Source organism: Limanda limanda, chromosome 15 (assembly GCF_963576545.1).
Source record: "Limanda limanda chromosome 15, fLimLim1.1, whole genome shotgun sequence".
Taxonomy (NCBI): Eukaryota; Metazoa; Chordata; class Actinopteri; order Pleuronectiformes; family Pleuronectidae; genus Limanda; species Limanda limanda.
The window spans coordinates 20,741,007-20,762,362 of record NC_083650.1 but is presented as its reverse complement, the minus strand read 5'-3'; the positions used below and the strand labels follow the sequence as shown (position 1 = coordinate 20,762,362).

Genomic DNA, 21,356 nt, shown 5'->3' with positions numbered 1-21,356 from the left:
TTGTTCTTTGAAATAAGCCTACCTCTCCTTCGAACCTAGGAAGATATTTAGTAATTTTTCTAACACTAGCCCCAGACAAGTGCTACATCTTTACAGTAGGTTCTCCTACTTGCTTGAAGGGGAGTTGATGGGTGTTTTGACGCAGTGCCTGTACGGCCATTGTACAAAGCCAATGAGCTGCTTATATCTTGGTATCAATCTTGAGGCCGACTTCAAATTTGTTTCCTCATGAGAAAGCACTAAAGAACCTCGGATATGGATTACAAACCTTCTCTTGGTCAAGTTCAATGTGTCAGTCTGAGCATGTGTGTCATGTGTGACGTTTGACACATTAGTAGGTTTGTAGGATGGTTGTCTCATTGTAAAAGCGTCACGGCAAATATCTCACAATTTCCTCTTGTTTTTTTGTTGTTATTCTCGTGGAGGAGGTGGATCGTCTCCACATCGAGTTCAGCATCTTACTAAGAGACACTGGGTGGATCTCAGTGTCTCGTTCTGTGTTCATTTTTGCACGGCTGTCTGTCCATGCGTCCTTTCTGAGACATGTGCACGCTCACACGCAGCATGTGCTTGGTTCTAATTGTCTGTCCTGTCTACCCACATTAGCAGCTTGTTTGTTCCACAGGCCTGATGTTTGTCCTGGGCCCCCGTACGACCAGGCCCGGCCTAAGATGGGAGAACAGATACGGGAGGGGACAGCAAGGGAGGATGGGTTGGTGAAAGTGTGTGTCTGTGTGTGTGTGTGTGGGTGTGTGTTGGGGCGGTCTTGCTATGGTGCCTGACCCCTAATGGGATAAGAGGGGAGCGGCGGCGTAAGGGGGTTAAGGCCAAGCTGAGGTGCTGCCAACTTTGGTTAACCACAAGTGGACCGGACTCCAATGGGACAGGTGCTCTCTCACGCCATCGCTCCCACTCTCCTGTTACCCCACTTTCTCTCTCTGCCCGCCCCCCACCTCCATCCCAAACTCATTTCCCTCTCATTTTATTGTCCTTCTCTCCGTCTGCTTCCCCCTGACAAACACTCCGCCTGTCTCCTCGATGTGAGCAACAATGGCGACAGGGGAAACAATTCTCCAAGGATAAGTTGGCTTGATTCAAATCAAACTGAAGAGACATACCGTAACAGCAACACAAGCCCCTTTTCCCCCTGGTCAAAACACACACCAACATCTGGCTTTTGTCTGCAATGGGAACGCATTGAATCAGCTTTCATTCCCTGGTCAAATGAATCATGACTTATTGGCTCTGATCGTCAGTGATGGAAGACAGAGAGGTGAGGCAGCTCTCAGTATTCAGTCTAACATGATGCACCATTGTCTGCTAGCAATCATAAAAAGGAGTCGATTACCTTTTTTAATGTGTTTGTCCCAGTTTAAAAAACAACATTTGCATATAAGGTAATATTGTAATTTTCTGAGGCTCAGGACCCGAATGTCAATTTTTTTTTCAATTTGACATCACTATCTTCACTATCATCTGTAAAGATATATATTTAGATGTATATATTTTATTTTCTATTTTAAATTTTTGATATTCTATTTCATTGTTATTCTATTTCATTCTTTTTTTATTCTATTTTATACTATTTTTATTTTTTTTTATTTTTTGGGGTTGAAATTACTGAGCATTGCTTAAAGAGAGTGTGTGACCAAAGCATTTCATTGACAGTGACTACTTCATGTTATCTCTGTTCATTTGACAATAAAACATCTTGAATCTTGAATCTTGAATCTACTCTCAAGCTGCTTTCAGACAAACAATGACTAATGGACCAAACTCCAGAGGATCTCCAGAGTTTAGTGCACGGAGTAGGAGCTGCATCGGTGAACGCAAATATCTGAGTGAAGGCTCTGGATTATCTGTGGACTTTCTGATGCTTCTAACACACAAAAATGAAGAAAAAAAACAAAACAATATCCAGATGAAAAACATGTTGTCAGGAGAGTTTGTGGTTATAAGAGCTGACGTCGTTGTCAATGTGCTGTAAACAAAAACACTGTGTGGAAATAAAATGTTACATCCTGCTTCTGTGCTGCTGTGGGAATCAGAGAATGCAGAAAATCTCCCGCTGCTTTGTGCAGGTGTGAAACTGTCAAACTACGGAGAGAATCCAGATCCGGACCAGAGTCCCTCAACAGGTTATTTCAGAAAAAGGCATCAGACACAAAGTTGTTTTACAGAAACATACAGGTTAACTTCAACTTTGAAAAACACCTTAAATCTGTCACCTTATTCACAGAAAAATAACTTAATATTTTATATAGCTCCGACCACTGATCCATTGTTTTGTTTTCTCTCCTCTCATCTTATGTAATGCTTGGTATTCTGCTCGAAGCCAAGAAGCTGTAGCATGGTTACAATTCGTTTTAATTTGAGTTTCACAATCACTTACTCAACAGTGTCACTCCTGTGTTGGCTTCACTACACTGGCCAATTTGGGATTGAATTCAGAATCCTTCTAATTACTTTAAAGGCGTTACACAATTTAGCCTCAGCATACATCAGTGAGTGGCTGATCCCACATTGGTCCATTAATTCCTCTTGCCACAGTTTGTTCTTAGATTTTCACTTTGTCACCCTGGTTTTGAAAATTGCCACATGAGACAAGTTTTTGTAGGAATTTGTCCATTTGTGCAGCACTTGAGACTTTATGACCTTTAATCTACAAAGAGATTAATTCCAATGTGCAGAGCAAACAAATCAATCAGACAGTTTTCTATGCTGCTACAAGTATGAATGAAGAAGAGCACATGGGAGCAGATGGCTGTCAATCATCATTGCACTGAATGGCTATTGGCTTTCTTTTGAAGATTGAATTCTAGAGCAGATTTTCCCATGTCAGAACGCAGAGTGATCTGAGGGTGATTGTGTGAGAGGATTCCTGACATGCATCTTTGTGTGTTTGTTTCCTGGAGTCTGCTCGGGTGCTTGTCAGCACCTGCTCGCAGCTCGTGTCTACGTCTGCGTGCGAATGCCTGCAGATACTTGATGGGGCGCTTGGGTGTGTTAGCGCACAACATCGCAAACACCATCGGCCCCAGCTGCACGTCGTAATCTACGCTCGGGAGGGAGAGTTTCACGACAAGAGCTCCGTCTCGACTCAGCGTGCTCGGGGCTGCGGCGTTTCGAGTCGCGTCAACACTAGTAGAGAGAAGGAAAAAAAAGTGGGGGTGGGGTTGGGTGGCTCGAGCGTGTTTTTAGGCTGCAGAGGAAACCACCGCGGTGAGAAGAGCGGCGCTTATCTGTGTCCGCGAGCGCGCTGCACGACTGGCTGAGAAACCGCAGTGTACGTAAGAGGGAGCAGACAGGTACACGGGCCAGGCGCTCGGAGATGGGAGGATACGATCAGCACAGCAGCTGTCTCATGCAGTCAGGCTTACATATGAACACAAAGACACACAATACACTATGCATGTGAGCGCACTGCACATCTTTCAGAGTACGGACACACAACAGCTCTCTGTCACTCCAAAGTCACCAAATGAGAGGAGATCATGTGTGAGTGTGGAAAGCATTTCTATCGTTGTTAGTGCTTCTGTGTAAGATAACACATGCATGTGTGCGATGTTGTGTGTAACCCCTTCCTGTTTTTGCTAAAAGGAAGCACTTCAAACACATTCACAGTCACCCTAACCCTAACCTGTGCAACTGCACAGTGGATGTCTTTACCGCCGTACGTCACTGCTTGTGTTTTTGTCTCCACAGTTGTGCTCTCATGTCACTGGGTTGTGTTGATGCTGTTAGCCTCAGTTCAGTCGAGTTGTGTGTCCAGGGCTGTCACGTCTTCTTCCTTAGATTCTCCCGCAGAGAATTACCACCTGACTACACAGGTCCAATCTCCTCCATAAGATACATTTTTATTTATTATTTTTATTTATCCTACACACATGCACAAACACACTTATGCAATTGAGGGAAATTTGTCCTCTGCTTTTAACCCATCTGGTGCAGGACACACAGAGCAGTGGGCAGCCATGTACGGCGCCCGGGTAGCAGATGTTGGGGGAGTAAGGTGCCTTGCTCAGGGGCACTAGACAGGGTAGGGAGAATAGTCTTTTGATTTTTTGGACAGATCCAGGTTCGTCTTTTGTTGTTATTCCATCCAGGTAAGTTTTTGTTGAAATTCCGTGGAGTTGAACCGTAGAGTCGAACCAGCATCGAACCAGAGACCTTTTTCTGCCAGTAGTCCACCGCCTCCCCAACATCATCACCAGTCTGACGATCCGTCCCATCATGACACCATCATGGACATTTTCTTTGCCTCGGCTTTGCCTGTCGAATTCAAATTTAAACAGAAAAACTCAATGACGACTATTAAGTATGTTAACATAGGCCTAGGGGCTGTATTATTTAATATAGGCATCCAGACCATCATGGCCTGTGTTATAAACAGAGTCAATAAGCCATCTAGCAACTCATGATGAAGGGACAGTTTCACTATGGGAAAAGTAAAATCCAATGTTTTTTAGAGCTTGTATAACTTCTTTAATGTTTTGATCCGAGCTCTCTGAGTAACTTGTGTCTGTGTGTGTTGCATAAATAACGTTGGCCTTGTTATTTTCCTACGCAGGCTGAGGAAACTTTCACCGAAAATGTCAAACACCAGGCAGAATCGTTGTCCATGGAAATATGGAGATTTTTTTTTTAGCTGGCGCATGTCAATAGGCGCACTGTGCCCGAGTGCGGATCCCACCCACGTCACAACTCCGTGCTTTAGAGCATCTCATGTCTCATCTGTGCAAACCATGAATTTAGTCATCCTGGTTTGACAGGGCTCAGTACAGACTGTCCTCACATTACTCTCATTCACAACAATGTCCTATACTCAAAACGGCCAACCAGGGGCCACCATACACATGAGGTGTCCAATAGCAGCTGGTAATAGATCACCGCTGTTTTCTCCCGAGGGTCTAAGGGCAACTTAATGTGTGTTTGAGGTGGAGAAGCACGTATGTGTTTCTCCTTCATCTGTCTGGCCTCTGTTTGTCCACACTCAGCCCGAAGCCCGGCTGATTGACAGCATGCATACACACACGTAGACATACACAGTCATGCTGTGTGTTTGCATATATATACATGGGCAGACAAATTGATACACGCTGATGAAGAGACACGGTGGGAAACATAATAAACATCTAGGACAGGTACAGGTACACACATGCACGCACACACACACGTTCACACACTTAACCACCCTGATGCACTTGTTTGAAGTGATCTCTGGCCCACATTTACCAGTGCAGGTACAGGAAGCCAGTCTGCATTTGTAGCGTTTTCTACTACCCATGTGGTTTTGTATGTGTTGTATTATCAGCACTATCTCTGCTCACATAGGTCCATGTGTGTGTGTGTGTGTGTATTTGTGCATGCTTGGGTGTTCATCATATTCTTTTTTTATATCTCTTGTCAAGCTCACGGTGCGTGCATGTGTTTGAATGCTTTGTTGAGAAGGTGCACCCTTTGCACCACCACATCACTGGGACAGCGGGGTTCGTGCACGTGTGCGTGCGGGTGTGATGTGGTTTCTAACCTTGCAGCCTCGTAGAGGTTTCCAGTCATTCTGCTCAGGAACCAGACTCACCAACAGATCAAGGAAGGCTCTGTTCTGATGTTATGGTAATCTATCTTCATCTCTTTCGATTTCCCTTTCTCGATTTCTTCTTTAAATAATAATGACCACAGTATTGGTGGAAGTTTCCTAAAGACACAATGAGACTCAGAGGAACACGTGAGTAGAGCATGTATAAACCATACATGCTCTACTCACGTGTTCCTCTGAGTTTCATTGTGTTTCTGAGTCTCGTGTGTTTTGGAATTACTATAATGTTAACATCTAACTAGAAATAGCTTATAACAGAAGAACTATGAGCTCATGATGTATGTATAGCACCTAATTTGAAAGGCCACAAGTTGTAGTTCTTGTAAATGGACTTGTCTTGTGTCTGGTTGCAACACAACTCCATTTACATTAGCTTACACATTGCTAAGATACTTTATTCAGTTTTAGGCTATTATACGCCATATTTGAATACTAATAACTAGGACTTGCTTGATGCAAGAAATATGACACCTTCTACTTCTTGTCAACCACACCTATATGACATTTCAGACTTCTAGACCTCACTTCATGAGAGTTAGGTTTTTAGTTTCTGGTGTCCCTGGTGTCCCTGACCCTCTCCTAAACATCGTGGCCAAATTGCTTTCATTCACTTCTTTGACATTTTGGCTCTAAAAGCCTTTACAATCATTTAAAACACAATTTATCTTGCACATTATTCATTTGAGGCTGCATGTGTTCTCCACAGGTGTCTAAGTAGCCTAATTGAGATATTGACACGTGACTAGACACCACAGAATGCTTGCACATATGAAAGGAAGTGACAACACCTGTTCAACTGAATTCTAAACAAAGACTTTTTATTTCAAATGTCATTTGACGAGCCAATAGTAACTACATGAGAACACAATTCACTGAATATGTTTTTGTTTTTTTTAAATGTCCAAAATACACGGTAAAAATATACGACCTAGAAACTACAGAGCCTCGGAGGTCAGATCTGGACATCTGATCAGTGGCCATTCTTTCATAGTCCTTTCTCAGTGCGCCAGGCATAATATAATTTGTTATTTTGTTTCTTTGTTTACAGGTTGTGGATATTGTATGTTTTGTTAAATTATAACTTGTAAGAATATTATTTTGTATATTTTTTACATACATTTTACGTTTGTATCATTTAAGATCATGTCCAGGCTTTTACAGTTTCCTATATCCAAACAATATTCTGATTGGATTTAAGATTCTGACATGATATTTATAGTACAGGATTATTTGAGCTGATTCTTGTGGAGATCAACAGATTTATGTCTCTCAGCTTCTTCCGTCTCTGCAGAGCATCCTACACATCCGCCCCCACAGCTGCAGCAGAGAAACCAAAGTGGAGATCTTCTTAAAGAGGTTTCCTCCGCAGATGCAAAGACGAGTTGCGGGGTGACAGTGACTGGAGATCACATGACACAGCTTCACTGTTTCTGTGCATATTTCACATAAACACCCCACGTTGCAGTAAATGGAAGAGATGACACGTGAGATAACCACTATTTTGAATAGCTCCAACATGGTGAAAACATCCTGGACCGACGCACGCCTTTGCTTACAGTAAATTATTATTTGAAGCAGCGGCTGACTCAGTCATTAATGGGAAATCATCAGTTTTTCATCTCAGACATCAATAATGGGGGCTGTCTACCAGCACATGCTCCTTTAGTGCATGTAACTGTTTCCAGATGACCTCTTTTACAATAATAGCACGACAGTCACTGCTGGAAAAAAGGGCTTTCCTCCAAACAACTTCACACTGTTGTGTTTCCTATCACAGCCATGCAGACAGTTTCATATGGTTTATTATGTGGAATGTTTCGGTACTGTTTGTAATTTAATTTCATAGAACTGACATTGGCAAAATGCACTTGATTGACTGAGTCAGGGTCTGATGAGACGACTGACATGAATGTATGTTCCACAGTGATTTTTCACAGCAGACGACAATACATGCAATAATAGTGGCTGAATTCCATTCACGTGTTGAAGCTCCAGGATGTTGTTGTTGTGCATGCTAGCCCATTAGCATCACTGTTCCGACACACACAGACACACACATACACTGACACAGTGATTAAGATAAGATACATTTATTTGTCCCAAACACATGCACAAGCACACTCATGCAAGGAGGGAAATGTAACCTCTGCTTTTAACCCATCTGGTGCAGGACACACAGAGCAGTGAGCAGCCATGTACGGCGCCCGGGGAGCAGATGTTGGGGGAGTAAGGTGCCTTGCTCAGGGGCACTAGACAGGGTAGGGAGAATCCTCTTGGATTTGTTGGACAGATCAATCCAGGTTCGTCTTTTTGTTGTTTCTCCGTGGAGTCGAACCAGAGACGAACCAGAGACCTTTTCTGCCCATAGTCCAAGTTTCTGCCACTAGTCCACCGCCTCTTGGTGACATAATACACATCTGTAAACACACACTGGGTAAAAACAACATAATTTGTTCTTAGGGAACATCAAAGATGAACATGTTTATTTGCAAATAGAGCAAGGAAATGAGATCTGATCACAAGTCATCACGGGTGACTCATTCAGGACACATGTTCATACCAGGTGTACACACATTTACTTAGAACTGAGCACTTTGATTTGATTCCAGCTCTGAAGAAACCTTTTTCAACTCATGTTTTACATTGAACAAAAGAACCATTAATGTTGCATCACAGACTTAGGCTGAATTGTAACAGCAGAGATGGAAAAAAACATTTCCTGTGGAAATGCAGAAATCCATCAGCAGAAATCATTGTAATCACACTTTATGTTTTCGTGGTTTCATCTTTTCACGTTTTTAGTTGTGAATGAGCTTATTCCAATGCATCAAGTGATTCTGGCCACAGTGAAGCACACACACTGATATGTACAGCACAGTTAGATATGAAGATTAAACCCTTCTCGTTCCCTCATGAAACTATTCCCTCTCTTCCCACTGTCACCATAAAAAAAAGGCCCAGCATTTCACCCAGTGTGCGGGTATATTGATTTTTACACCCCCACCGCCGTCCTCCCAGTCCTACAATGGACCCCTGAGCAGAGTGGGGGGGCCCTTTATGAACTTGGTCATCTTCTTGTTTCTCCCCCCCCCCCCTTTTTACAGTCTCCTCAATGAATAGGATAGGTAGGGGAAGAAAGAGCTAAGGAGGGAGGGGAGGAAAGAAAAAGTGAGCCAACAAAAGAGGCGAGCAGGGGGTCCTGAGATAGAGGAGGAGGAGGAGGAGGAGGAGGAGAGGGGGGGGGGGTCTCGTCTCCTTCAACGAGGCTGTTTCTCCTCTCGCTGCCTTTGATGCGCAGCGGTCGACAAAGATTCTGTCAAGTGCACTGGTGTGGAAGTGTGTGTGTGTGTGTGTGTGTGTGTGTGTGTGTGTGTGTGTGTGTGTGTGTGTGTGTGTGTGCGTGTGTGTGTGTGTGTGTGCGTGTGTGTGTGTGCGTGTGTGTGCATTGGGTTGGGGGCGTGAAAAAGCAAACTTGATGGGCTTCGGAAGTGCGGATAAAAAGAGACACAGCTGGACTGTTGGGAATGATGAGAGCCTCTTCCCTGCAACACACACACACTACAACATTACACACACACACACACACACACACACACAGAGTGAAAGTTTCCTTTTTTTGTGTCTCACCCACACACACACACACTCCAGAAGAAAGGCACACATACTTGCACACAGACAAACACGCTACTCCAGATACTCCCTCTTTCGCTTTCTCAAACACAAACACACACTCACACTCACACACACACACACACACACAAACACACACACACACACACAGTTCCCCGGTGTTTTTGTCAGTCACACTGGGCTTGTGAAAACCCCCCTCTGCACGGGCTCCACCCCTCATTCTCCACTAATGGTCAGGTGCTTCTGTTCTTAGCCACAGAAATCAATCAGCAGTCTGCTAGCTGTCTAGCTGCCTGAATGGTGTGTGCGTGTGCGTGTGCATCTTTCTCTCCCTCTGACTGTGTAACTGTAGGTGAGTTATTGTGAAGCTGCTAACTCCAAGAAAAGAAAGTGCCGTCTGATCCAGTGCAGTTAGAAATGAGTCACCGTCCTTTTCACGGTTCCTCACTCGGCTCATTGTTCCTCCGCCCGCTATCTCACTCATTTAGAACATTAGCCTCAGACGGCCGCGTGAGTCATTACCTTTAACCCTGTGACTGATTGCATTGAGCCGAATCTTTAATTGATTGATTTCTTCTCGGTAGAGATACAGGCTTACCAATGAAAGAAAGAAACAAAGATTTAGATTCTTCCTGTATTCAAAGAAACACATTTAGAGCCTCTGAGAAGGGCAGAATACTGAGAAGCAAGTTTGTTGACCTGTTCAATCTCAAGTAGAGATAAAATACTAACACAAGCAAATAAACCTGAGAATTAAAGTCAAATGTTTTTGTTTTCTCCTGCTGCCATTATTACTATATACTGCTATTATATTGGTATAATTACTATCATTTATAAATATATATTATGTTATATTATATACTATATATACTGTACTATTTTTATATACTGTCTAACAATAACATTACCATCATATCATCAGTACTATTACCATCATCTTGCCACTGCACCTTATCTACCTATTTATCTTGTGTTTCTGTTTTTATTCTTTCTACCTCAATATTTTTTTATTTTATTCTATTGTATTTTATTGTATTCAAATATACCGGCTGCTATGAAGACTTAATTTCCCTTCGGGGATGAATAAAGTAATCTATCTATCTATCTATCTATCTATCTATCTATCTATCTATCTATCTATCTATCTATCTATCTATCTATCTATCTATCTATCTATCTATCTATCTATCTATCTATCTATCTATCTATCTATCTATCTATCTATCTATCTATCTATCTATCTATCTATCTATCTATCTATCTATCTATCCATCCATCCATCCATCCATCCATCCATCCATCCATCCATCCATCCATCCATCCATCCATCCATCTATCTATAAATCCATCCATCCATCCATCCATCCATCCATCCATCCATCCATCCATCCATCCATCCATCCATCCATCCATCCATCCATCCATCCATCCATCTATCTATCTATCTATCTATCTATAAATCCATCCATCCATCCATCCATCCATCCATCCATCCATCCATCCATCCATCCATCCATCCATCCATCCATCCATCTATCTATCTATCTATCTATCTATCTATCTATCTATCTATCTATCTATCTATCTATCTATCTATCTATCTATCTATCTATCTATCTATCTATCTATCTATCTATCTATCTATCTATCTATCTATCTATCCATCCATCTATCTACATCAGGTCTCAACACTAAAAGTTCTCTTGACATCTCAATCAGTGTCTTCACCCTGTATGGTGCCACTTCAGCTTTTTGTTGAGATGAGAATCAAATCTTTGATGTTCTGAATTATCTTATCACAGCTTTGGTTAAAACTGAATGTACAATTCTTCCATATGAATTATTCAGACTGACAAACATTTGATTTCAGGTCTAAAATGACTTGGTCCGATGGGTGTTGCTGGCCTGGTGTCCAGCCTGGCACATGGTCCCTGCCAGGTGCCCGCTGCTCGGGGGCCAGACAGCACTCTTAAGTCCCGCCACCTTTCACTCACTTTAATAGGTGGCAGTGTGAATGCCCGATGGCACCGACACCGGCCTTTGGTGGGCAGCCGGCCTGGACGAACAGACCCTCTTATAAAACCGAGAGAAAAGATAGAGAGAGTTATAAAATGAAAGGCGGACACCGTAAAGCACTGCCTCAACAAGAACACAGAGGGAAGGCAGAGAATCAGCAAAACAACTTAGCGCACACACACACACACACACACACACACACAATCATCAGCTTGCCAGCCCCCCGACATTTACATTAGAAGAGGAGGGACGCAGTGGGCCTGTGGAGGGATAGAGGGGCAGGGAGGAGAGGTCGGACACGCTATTGGAGGTTGTAAACACTGTAAGACAGTATCTCCATGGAAGCCCGCGCACTGCTCTAAGGCATCTCACCCGCCCCTCCATCCAGCTGCCATCCCCCCCCCCACACTCAAGCCTTTCCAAAGCCAAGTACCCTGACCACCGGGGCCCCAAATCGGCCCCTCGCCTCGCCTGCCAGCCTGGCTGTCCGGCACAGCAGATGTGCACAGAGGAGTGGCCTTGGATGACTGGATCCCCCGGGCTTTACAGAGGGCAAGGGAGGAGGAAAGACGATGCGAGTGGCCTTGACAGGGCTTGTGGGACCGAGGTCCTGTGATGGCAGGGATATTATATTCACTGCAGGTGTCAGAGTGCGGGTTCACACATGTACACGTTTCTATGTGAGCGTTCGAGGAAGAGGTTTCACGTGGCATTAGTTCTTCGTGACCTTTTTTTGAGCTTTTAAATGAGGCTTAGTCTAAAATCGCTTCCATAATTAACAGCAAATGTCAAAAGCTTTTTTTTCTATCAGAGATATTCGTGTGTTCAGGTGATGGTTGTGAGGAAAACATGATTATGATCATCAGCCTTGTTCTCAAATAAGCTAAAACACATGAATTTATCAACGATCAGGTTATATGAGAGCTAACTCAGTCTCAAAAATGAAAGCAAGACCAGATGGACTATTTATTATTTGCTTTGATTAATGTTCACTTATATTAACTTGCACTTTATTTTATTTGTTCAGATAGTGTAGTGTCTGTCTCTGTGAGTTTTCTTTAAATGTCTGTTGAATTTAAATGTGAATTTAAATTGCCATCTGTTCGAAAGCTAGGCTGGCAAAGCTTTACAAAGTTCCTATATGTGGATTACATGCCAGCTTTGATGTTAAACACCCAGTTTCTGTGTGAGTGTGTGTTTGTGTGTGTGTCTGTGTGTGCGCGCATGTCTATCTGTTGTTATGAGGGCCAATTTTAGTTCAATACCATCATTGTGTACACATGTTGGCGTTGTAAGGACATTATCGCTCGTCCACACAAATTAAATTGTCTTATTGAGGGTTAAGACTTGGTTTTAGAGTTGGAGTTGGAATTAGGTGTATATTAAGGTTAGGGTTAGGGTTAGCGTTTAGTTATGATGGTTAAGGTTAGGGTGAGGAGCTAGGGAATGCATTATGTCAATGAGGGTCCTCACAACTATAGAGAGATGCGCATGTGTGTGTCTGTGTGACCGCTTGTGTGTGTGTGTGTGTGTGTCTGAGGCAATACAGCCAGCTATATTGCCCTTGAACTGCACCCTGCTCCTCTGTAAAGGAAGGATGTGAGGATGGAGAGGATAAAAACAGGTGGGTTTAAATGGCATTCGGGCTTGAATGAGTCTCCTTTGAGCTCTTTGGTCCCATTATAGTGAGGCTATTGTGTGACTCTCTGAAGCCAAGTCACTACATGGGAGTTGCTTGAGACGGACAGGAAGACGCCACACTGACAGACAGACATTTACTGACAGGGTGGCAGACATCCTCACTAGATCTTCAAAGTTGACAACTTCTTCCACATTGATGGTATGAACTGTGGGATTTGGTCAATTATCTTGAATCTATTGTCGTCTATCTGTGTTTATCTCACGGGCTGGATAGGGACATTGGATGTGGTAGGTGGAAGATGGATGTACCCCTGTTAAAAAGATTCTCATTCTGCAGCGCAGCATAAAGGCCTTTCATTGGGAGCTCTCTTCGTTAGCCCTCTCACCTCCTGTATTCGCCACTTCATTCCCGTAGAGAGAGAGCGGGAAGCAGTTGAAAGATACACATGAGGAGGGAGCAGTAGGGAAGTAAAAGGGTAGTCCAGGAAAAAACAGGCCTCCAGGGCTTTTTTTTTTTGGGACAAAAGCCGGAGTCAGAGAGCGAGGGAGGGAGACTGAATGATCAGAGAGAGAGAGAGAAGGAAGAGAGCAAGAAAAAGCCGAAAAAAGGGAGAGAGGGTTTACAGAGCTGGAGTGGGCAGCGGCTGCCAGGCGCTGAAGAATTCATGGTCGATTTGTCCTTGTTCGTGGCCGGTTTGCAATAAAAAAGGAGCTGAAGGGGAGAAGGGGCTGGACTGGGCTGGGGGCAAGCAACAGATTGCAGATGCCTCTATTGGAGAGGGCTCCTTGTGAAAAAGTAGGTCCCCCTCTCTGAGTCCCGAGCCACCCTTTAGAGAAAAGAGCCCTTCTCTACTGTAAAGGAGCGCCCGGGACATTGTGGGGCTTGTCAATGGCTCTCGGCTGGGGCAACGGGAGAATACAAGGAGGCCCAGTGTTCAGCGCCGCAGCTCCTTCTATAGAGGCCAGAACCATAATGGGGGCCCCAGGGGCTCTACAGGGAGTGTAGAGGGCCCAGTTTCAATGGAGACCAAGTCTTTTTAACTGGTACATTGTGCGACTCTCTCACCCTCTGTCCTAAAGATGGGAGAGAGGGAAATTCCTATGCAGATCAAAAAGAATGTCTTCATTTCCAAATGAACGAGGGATGGATGGAGTTTGGAGGGACACAGTTTGAGACATTGAGGGGCTATTGTTAGTGGAGAGAGGCAGGGGGTTAGGTAGGTGTGTGTATGAGGGTATGCACGACTGCTTCTCTGTGTGTGTGCGTGTGTTGATACCGCAGACAGTGGTTAGCAACTGCTCCATCTCAGGTGAGATTAGAGCCAATCACGGCCTGTTAAAGCACGTGTCAATCAACACAGTGGCCCACTGCTCCCAGGGCGGCCTCCAGCTGTTTTCCAGTGTGTGTGTGTACAGTCTGTGAGCTGATTCTGTGTGACTGTGTTAGGTAAGGTCAGTCATAAGTTGTTATGACTCTGTTTTCCCATGAAATCATTATTAAGAAGTATATTTCACCTATGCATAATATCTCAACACGACATAATCACTTATGGCATCATGACACTCACTAACACAGAAAGCTGGCACCAGGCATTCAGGACTTGGCTACCCGCAACTTTGAAAAGACAAACTTTACACAGTCGCCATGACCACTGCAGAATTCTGCTGAAATTGTAGCTGAAAAACCACGAGTCGTCCAGTGAAGCGGCTGTAGGATTTCCCCCAGCCGCACCCAGTGGTCTGAATCCACACTGGGAGCTCAGGCCTTTTTATATCCTATGTTTGTCAAGCTCAAAAAGTGGCACGTGTATCGTTGGATGATAATCCTGTTTATACAGTTTGTTGTTGTGACCATGATTTCAGATTGGATGTGATAACATTGCACTCATCGAAGCTTAAAAAAACGCCAAATCACTACAGATTGTGATGGGGCAAGAAACAAGAGCAGTCTGGTGATTCATACACAGGTCAACAGTTTAGGCAGATGATCTAAATCACATATAATAGAATGGAAAAAAGCGGTGCCAATGCACGTAAAGGAAGCAGACAAAGATGTCGAGAGAGCTTTTGGTGATGAGGGCCGACGCCGGTGTTGATTTGCTGAAAAGTAAAAAAAACATGTGATCTCTGCAATGGAATTAATGTCCTGCGATCATGCTGCACCCCTCACCTGAACCTTCCGGAGGTTTCTGTGTTGCTGTGAATGCGTCTGAGTAGAGAAAGTCCTGCTGCATTGTTCATGCGTGAAACACATTACATTTCATTTAGCTGACGCTTTTATCCAAAGCGACTTACAATAAGTGCATTCAACCCCGAGGGTACAAACCAAGAACAACAAGAATCAAGAAAAGTACAATTTCTTCGAAATAAAGCAAAACTACAAAGTGCTATAAGTAAGCCATTTCAGTGCTACCTTTTTTTATTCAAGGTACAGTCGGAAGAGGTGTGTTTTTAGTTTTCGGCGGAAGATGTGTAAACTTTCAGATGTCCGGATGTCGAGTGGGAGCTCATTCCACCATTTAGGAGCTAGGACAGCAAACAGTCGTGATTTTGATGAGTGTTTAGCTCGCAGTGAAGGAGCAACGAGCCGATTAGCTGAAGCAGAGCGGAGTGAACGTGCTGGTGTGTAATGTTTGACCATGTCCTGGATGTAAACTGGACCTGATCTGTTTACAGCATGGTATGTGAGTACTAGTGTTTTGAACACACAGAAAGTCCGTACTTAATCCTGCGGTAAAGCAGTGGATGAGGGACCACATTCGATCCACACAGCTACAGTTACATGACTACACTCTGTTGTTTGGCCACACCTGAAGGTGAAGGTGTCTGTATGTGATCCCAACTGGATGAGAAGCCTGCCAGCAGAGCATGGGGCCATGCATTTTCAACTTTCAACAATGAGGATGCCACACCTAATACACTTAGAACAATCTTTCCTCGAAGGCATTCATGAAACCGCAATTGTTTACACGCACATAAAAGAAAGAGGCTGATTGTCTGTTGTTGGAGGATGTGTGCTCGACCTCTGGAAGGTGTGGAAGGTTTCATGCAATGTCGTTAAGACTTAATTGCCTCTCTCTTTTCACTGTCATGTTCCTAGAGCAATTATACTCACAAGTTCAATATTAACATAACCACTGGATACAATGGCCACTCCTAAAAAGATCCTGGTAGTAAAACTGCAGTTGGGCTGTGACAGTGAACTCCTTGCACTGGAATCTCATCACACACATCTGAACTATTGAAGTTATGTGAAATGTTGAGAACATAAATTGAACTCAAACTGAATCCATAGTTAAACAGTCAACATCCATGAACCGCTGGACAGGAACCAGTGCTTCCTGTAGAATTCCCTCATCCTACCAACTGTCTACAGTGTGTGTGTGTGTGTGTGTGTGTGTGTGTGCGTGTGTGTGTGTGTGCGTGTGTGTGTGTGTCTCTGCTCTATCTATGCATGCAGCAGAGATCCACGGAGATGAGAGAGCGTGACACCTCTGACTGCCGGGTTCCTCCAATTGTTAGGCAGGAAGCCGGCTCCAGCTCCAGATAAAAGAAAATGAGAGGGAAATTACCCGAAGAAAGAAAGAGAGAGAGGGAGGGCAGAGAGTACAGGGAGATGCTCACTCACCCCGAGCAGAAAGTAGTGCAAAGGTGAGGGTCATAGAAAAAACATCGAGCCCATGAACCGCATCAGGAAAAACAACGGTTAGTCAAGCCACAATGACGCATAATCTCATGACATCTGTTCATGATAGAGTTCCTCATAAGTTCAATTGATAGTCACCTTAAAGGGATAGTTCCCCCAAAAAGGTAATTCACTCATTATCCACTCACTACTACTAGGGGGATGTGTTTGATTCCACAAAGCACTTTTGGAGTTTAAGGTGTAAACTTTGTTGCAGCTAAATCTAGTATAATTGACGATTAACATAATTGAAGTAAATGGTTTACTTTACTTTACAGGTTTACTTCATTTCTATATACGTGTGATGATATTTAATGAAGGTTCAGGAACACTTTTACATAGAGAGGGTCATTTAAAAGGACAAAAGATATCTTAAAGATTTCTATAACTCTTTTCAGACATGCACTTATTGACATGTTCACATATTGGATTCTCCTGGAATTCTACGGACTTTACAATAGGAGGCCAGACGGAGTAAGTCGTCTCACTCTGACATTTGCATTCGCACATGCACCTCCTCTGGAGAAAATAAGGAGGAACTGTGGAGTTCAGTGCATGTCTGAAAAGAGTCATAGAAATCTTTAAGATATCTTTTGTCCTTTTAAATGACCCTCTCTATCTAAAAGTGTTCCTAAACCTTCATTAAATATCCTCACACGTAAATAGAAATGAATTAAACCTGTCATAGACTGACTTTTGAGTTATGCCTTTGTTTTGGAGTTAAACCTGAATTTAGAATTAGAAAAAACCTAACCAAATAAATGACATTTGGGGTTGGGATTTAACATGCAGTCACTAAACACAGCTTGTGACATTTATAGTTCCGAAATATGGCTGAGCATTTGTTTTCAAATGAATCTTAATGGGGGGATTTAACCATTACGTCATGTCTTCTGCGTAACCAAAAAAAACAGTCAGGCAGTCGAAACGGAAAACAATTACGAGCATTTACACCCGGCCCCTAAATAGTATTGTTACAGATGTAGTTACTTCACATACGTTGAGCATGTTTGTGGTACTAGAAACCACACCCACACAGTGGAATCTCCCATGTAACCTTTATTAACAGTGGTTTTTCGATTACCAGTCTTTCTCATGAAAAGCTGTGACGGAGGTTGACTCAAATTTACCTTGACATTTTGTCCAACTTGTAAATGTGCATCTTTTTACAATCTGGTTAACTTTTAGAAGCAGTGCAGCCTGGGAGGATTGAACCAACTTTCATGGAAACTCAACCGACCCAACCTATTTGCTTTCTGTCTAAGTGTCAGATGAGAATCCAGGAAAGGCTTTGCCTGTAGCTTAGCATAAAGATTGTAAACGGCTAGCATGGCTTTCTTCCTTTTTATGCTAAGTTTAGCTCAGGCCTACTGCGGATATCTTTTTGAGTGTATATTTTCCTCTCTGTTTGTAAAAAACTCACGCAATCTTTGATTTACTAAATATAATCTCTGTCCTGACGAGAACACAAAACAACTGCAAATGCTTCAACAAGCATGCTGGGCCAGTAGGTGGCGATAAAGTCCGTAGTCAACGATCCCTCGAATACAGAGAAGAATTCTGTGGTCAAATTAATATGGGGGCAGACGCCTGTCACTGTCAATGTGGTGCAGTGATGCTAAATTTAGCTGCAAACTTGTAATATGACCTAGCAGAAGGATATTGCATATTGTTAGCTGGTTGCTAACCAAAAGTAGAGAAACCAGTGCAGCAGCCAGTGCTGTTGTTGTTTCTGGAGCATGATCATCACACAAAGTAAACTAAGCTAAATGTGATGACCTCATTTCCTTATCACTCCGTTTTACATACAGATCTGGACGAGATCCGTATTTTCCAATATATCTGCATTATTGTGGAATGGGCTTCAATGTAGCTGCATATCAGGTCAGAAATGAGAGTAATATCTGTGTTTTCATTCATCCATAAAACAGCATATTTCCCAAAATGTCAAACTGTTCCTCAATGACATTTTGAGTAATAATGATTGATATTCTCAATTTACAGAGTTGACAGGAAGCTGATTGAGCTTTAATGTTGTTGGCAGCTGATCCACTGTTGCTGGGGCGGCTGCCTCGTGTTTTCTCTTTACATTGACAAACAAACAGAACATCATAAGAACATGTTATTCAATTACACGTACACACACCGTGACACATACACACACATACATGAGCCTGTACATGATGTAATCACATGCTAAAGAGCTGTATACACAACATCCACACACAGACACTAACACACACACATTCAACAGGCCATCCAGACGTGTTTACCACGATCCCATTGCCGTGGTTACCCACCGATGAGCACACATTGTCACGGTGACGGTTTAAGGGGATGAACCAGGATTGCTGCTTCTTTTATTATAAGGCCTGAGTGTATTTTCATCTACCCTACCTTAAGTAGCGGGGGGGGCGGTGTCATAATGAAGCTATTGTCAATGCAGCTGCAAATCAGAGATAAATACTAACAGACAACCTGTGGTTATCTAAAGTCAGTGGCACAGTGTGGTGAAGCCCGGCTCATCTGGCTTCCTGGGTTCGAACGAGAGCACAAATAGATAGTTTGTAAGTCACTCGTCAGGTTTACATGTCTGTTTGTCATGTTGTCAGGGTTGGACCAATCATTCCACTTGTTGATATTGGGAGCTGATACTTCACCCTAATAATATACCTATACTGTGTCATTGTCATCCACTTAAAACATGATTTTTTTTCTTGTTAATTCTCTCCAATGTATATATTTTAATTTAATGTATGGATTTTTTTTGGAAATGTAAGGGTTGAGTTAGAAATAGCTCCCCTCCTTCATTCTCCGCCGTCTCCTGTGTTGTCCTTTCCCCTGTATGTTTTTTTTTTGTGTGTGTGTGTGTGTGTGTGTGTGTGTGTGTGTGTGTGTGTTGCTGGGCGTAGCTTCCAGATACCAGCTCTCTTCCACACCTGAGACTCATCTGACCAACTGCACACATTCAGCTGTATTTAAACTCTGTGTCCTCCCTCCGGTCTCCGCCGATCAGTCACAGAGTGTGGTAAATGTTATAGCCGTACTGCCTGGTCATGGAACCCCGATACCAGTCTGTCCACTCTAGCATCCAGTTTAGAATACCAGTAAACCCAGTTTAAGAACAATTTTAACATTATTCTCCCAAAACTTGTTTCGTCTCTGAGTCTTCGTCCTGCTGTGTAAAAATAAATGCTGGTATCCGCCTTCTAAAACCCAAATCAGACGGTGCCTTACTCATCAAATAAACTATTAAAGTATATTGTAGTTGGTGATATTCTTTGTTTTTCTTATCGTCAACAAATCCCCCGAAAAGATAAAACCAACACGGATTGATCCCACTAATAAGTAGGCCCATTGTTTGTGTTTGTGCGTGTGTGTGTGTGTGTGTGTGTGTGTGTGTGTGTGTGTGTGTATCCTGATGTATGTTGTGCCTCGGTGTGCGAAAGCTATTAAAAACCCATCACTGAGCCACCCTGTTGCTGTTGGAAATACTCACTGGAGCTGCAAATATACATTAATCCGCTGCTGAAAATAGTTCTCAACAATCCACTATTAACTCCAGTTTGATTAATGTTTGCTCAAAACTCCAGTGCCCAGCTCTTTTAGAAAATTACTTAAGTATTGAATGATTTACAAATGTTCTGTTGGTCTTTATCTTATTGTGGGATTTGTTGACTGTAAGAAAAACTATACTTTTTAACTGACTAGCTCCATATATGAAGTGTGACCTACACACAGGAGGAAAAGCCTGGCCATCTCTGGGTCACAAATAAACGCCACACACCACTAAGTAACAACTAATCACAAATGAGTCATGTCTCAAACAAAAGTCGAGGCAGAACAAAGGACAGTCTATCCGTAGCCTCGAAACTGGTTTTCACGTAAGACTTGAGACATAAGCACCGCAGTCACCTGTTTCACCGCTGGCAGCCATCTATTATCTTTGTATCGCCCTGATCCTCACACATGACAGGAACAGATTCCTTTGTTTGGGCATGTAAGAGTGTGTGTACAGTATCTGAGTATCTGTGTGTGTGTGTGTGTGTGTGTTTGTGCGTGTGTTACCTGCAGGGAAGCGTCTCAGTATGTGGGTCGTGTCCATCAGCCCCTAATCCTCTGTGATGCCGACCTGTTTGAACAGCCAGCAGGTTCTCACCAGCACAGTTACGTAAGAGCTGAATGGAGGCCAAGCAAAGACAAACACTGAGAGAGACAGATGGCTTGAGAGCGAGTCAGATAGAGGGAGATTGGTTTGCACTTGTCATAGTTCATTTACCTGAGTTTTACAATTAGACAGGATTTTCTTGGCACGTCGGGTTTTTGTTAAGTGTTGGAGAAGAGGGTGTGTGCATGAATGTGTGTTTGTGTGCGAGGAAGGTGTTTGAATAAACAAAGTTGGGCAGCTGGAGATTCCCCCATGCTGTTCCAAGACTAACATTAGATGCACACTGCAGGTTAATCGGTTGCCACATCTCAGTAAGTAGATGGAAAATAACCAGTGCAACACCTACCGACTGCACTTAACTCCTTCTTTGCCATCCACAGTTGCTAACTCAAACTGATAGAGTTTATCATATGTGCCGATGGCTAACATTGTTTGGGTACTTCCTCCACCGCTGCCTGCGTGAAGGCAGAAAGTAATGGAATGGGGGTAGGGTTGCAGTCAAGCACAACTGACTCTAATGTCAGAGGTCGACGTAAATCATACTCAAGTTTGCTTATTTGTTTTAAGCTTTAAAGTATTGTATTTGTGGTTATCTTAAAATGAGAATTTAAGCAAGG

The 21,356-nt window shown here is 43.2% G+C and overlaps 1 long non-coding RNA gene across 1 annotated transcript; it reads right to left on the bottom strand.

Moving 5' to 3' along the window:
• Nucleotides 1–7,737: 7,737 nt before the first annotated feature.
• LOC133021129 (uncharacterized) lies at nucleotides 7,738–20,697 on the bottom strand. The gene is made up of 3 exons (XR_009682953.1): nucleotides 20,640–20,697; nucleotides 18,574–18,654; nucleotides 7,738–8,016 (listed from the first exon to the last, which is right to left on the bottom strand). It is a non-coding gene; the product is annotated as an uncharacterized LOC133021129 (long non-coding RNA).
• Nucleotides 20,698–21,356: the final 659 nt, after the last annotated feature.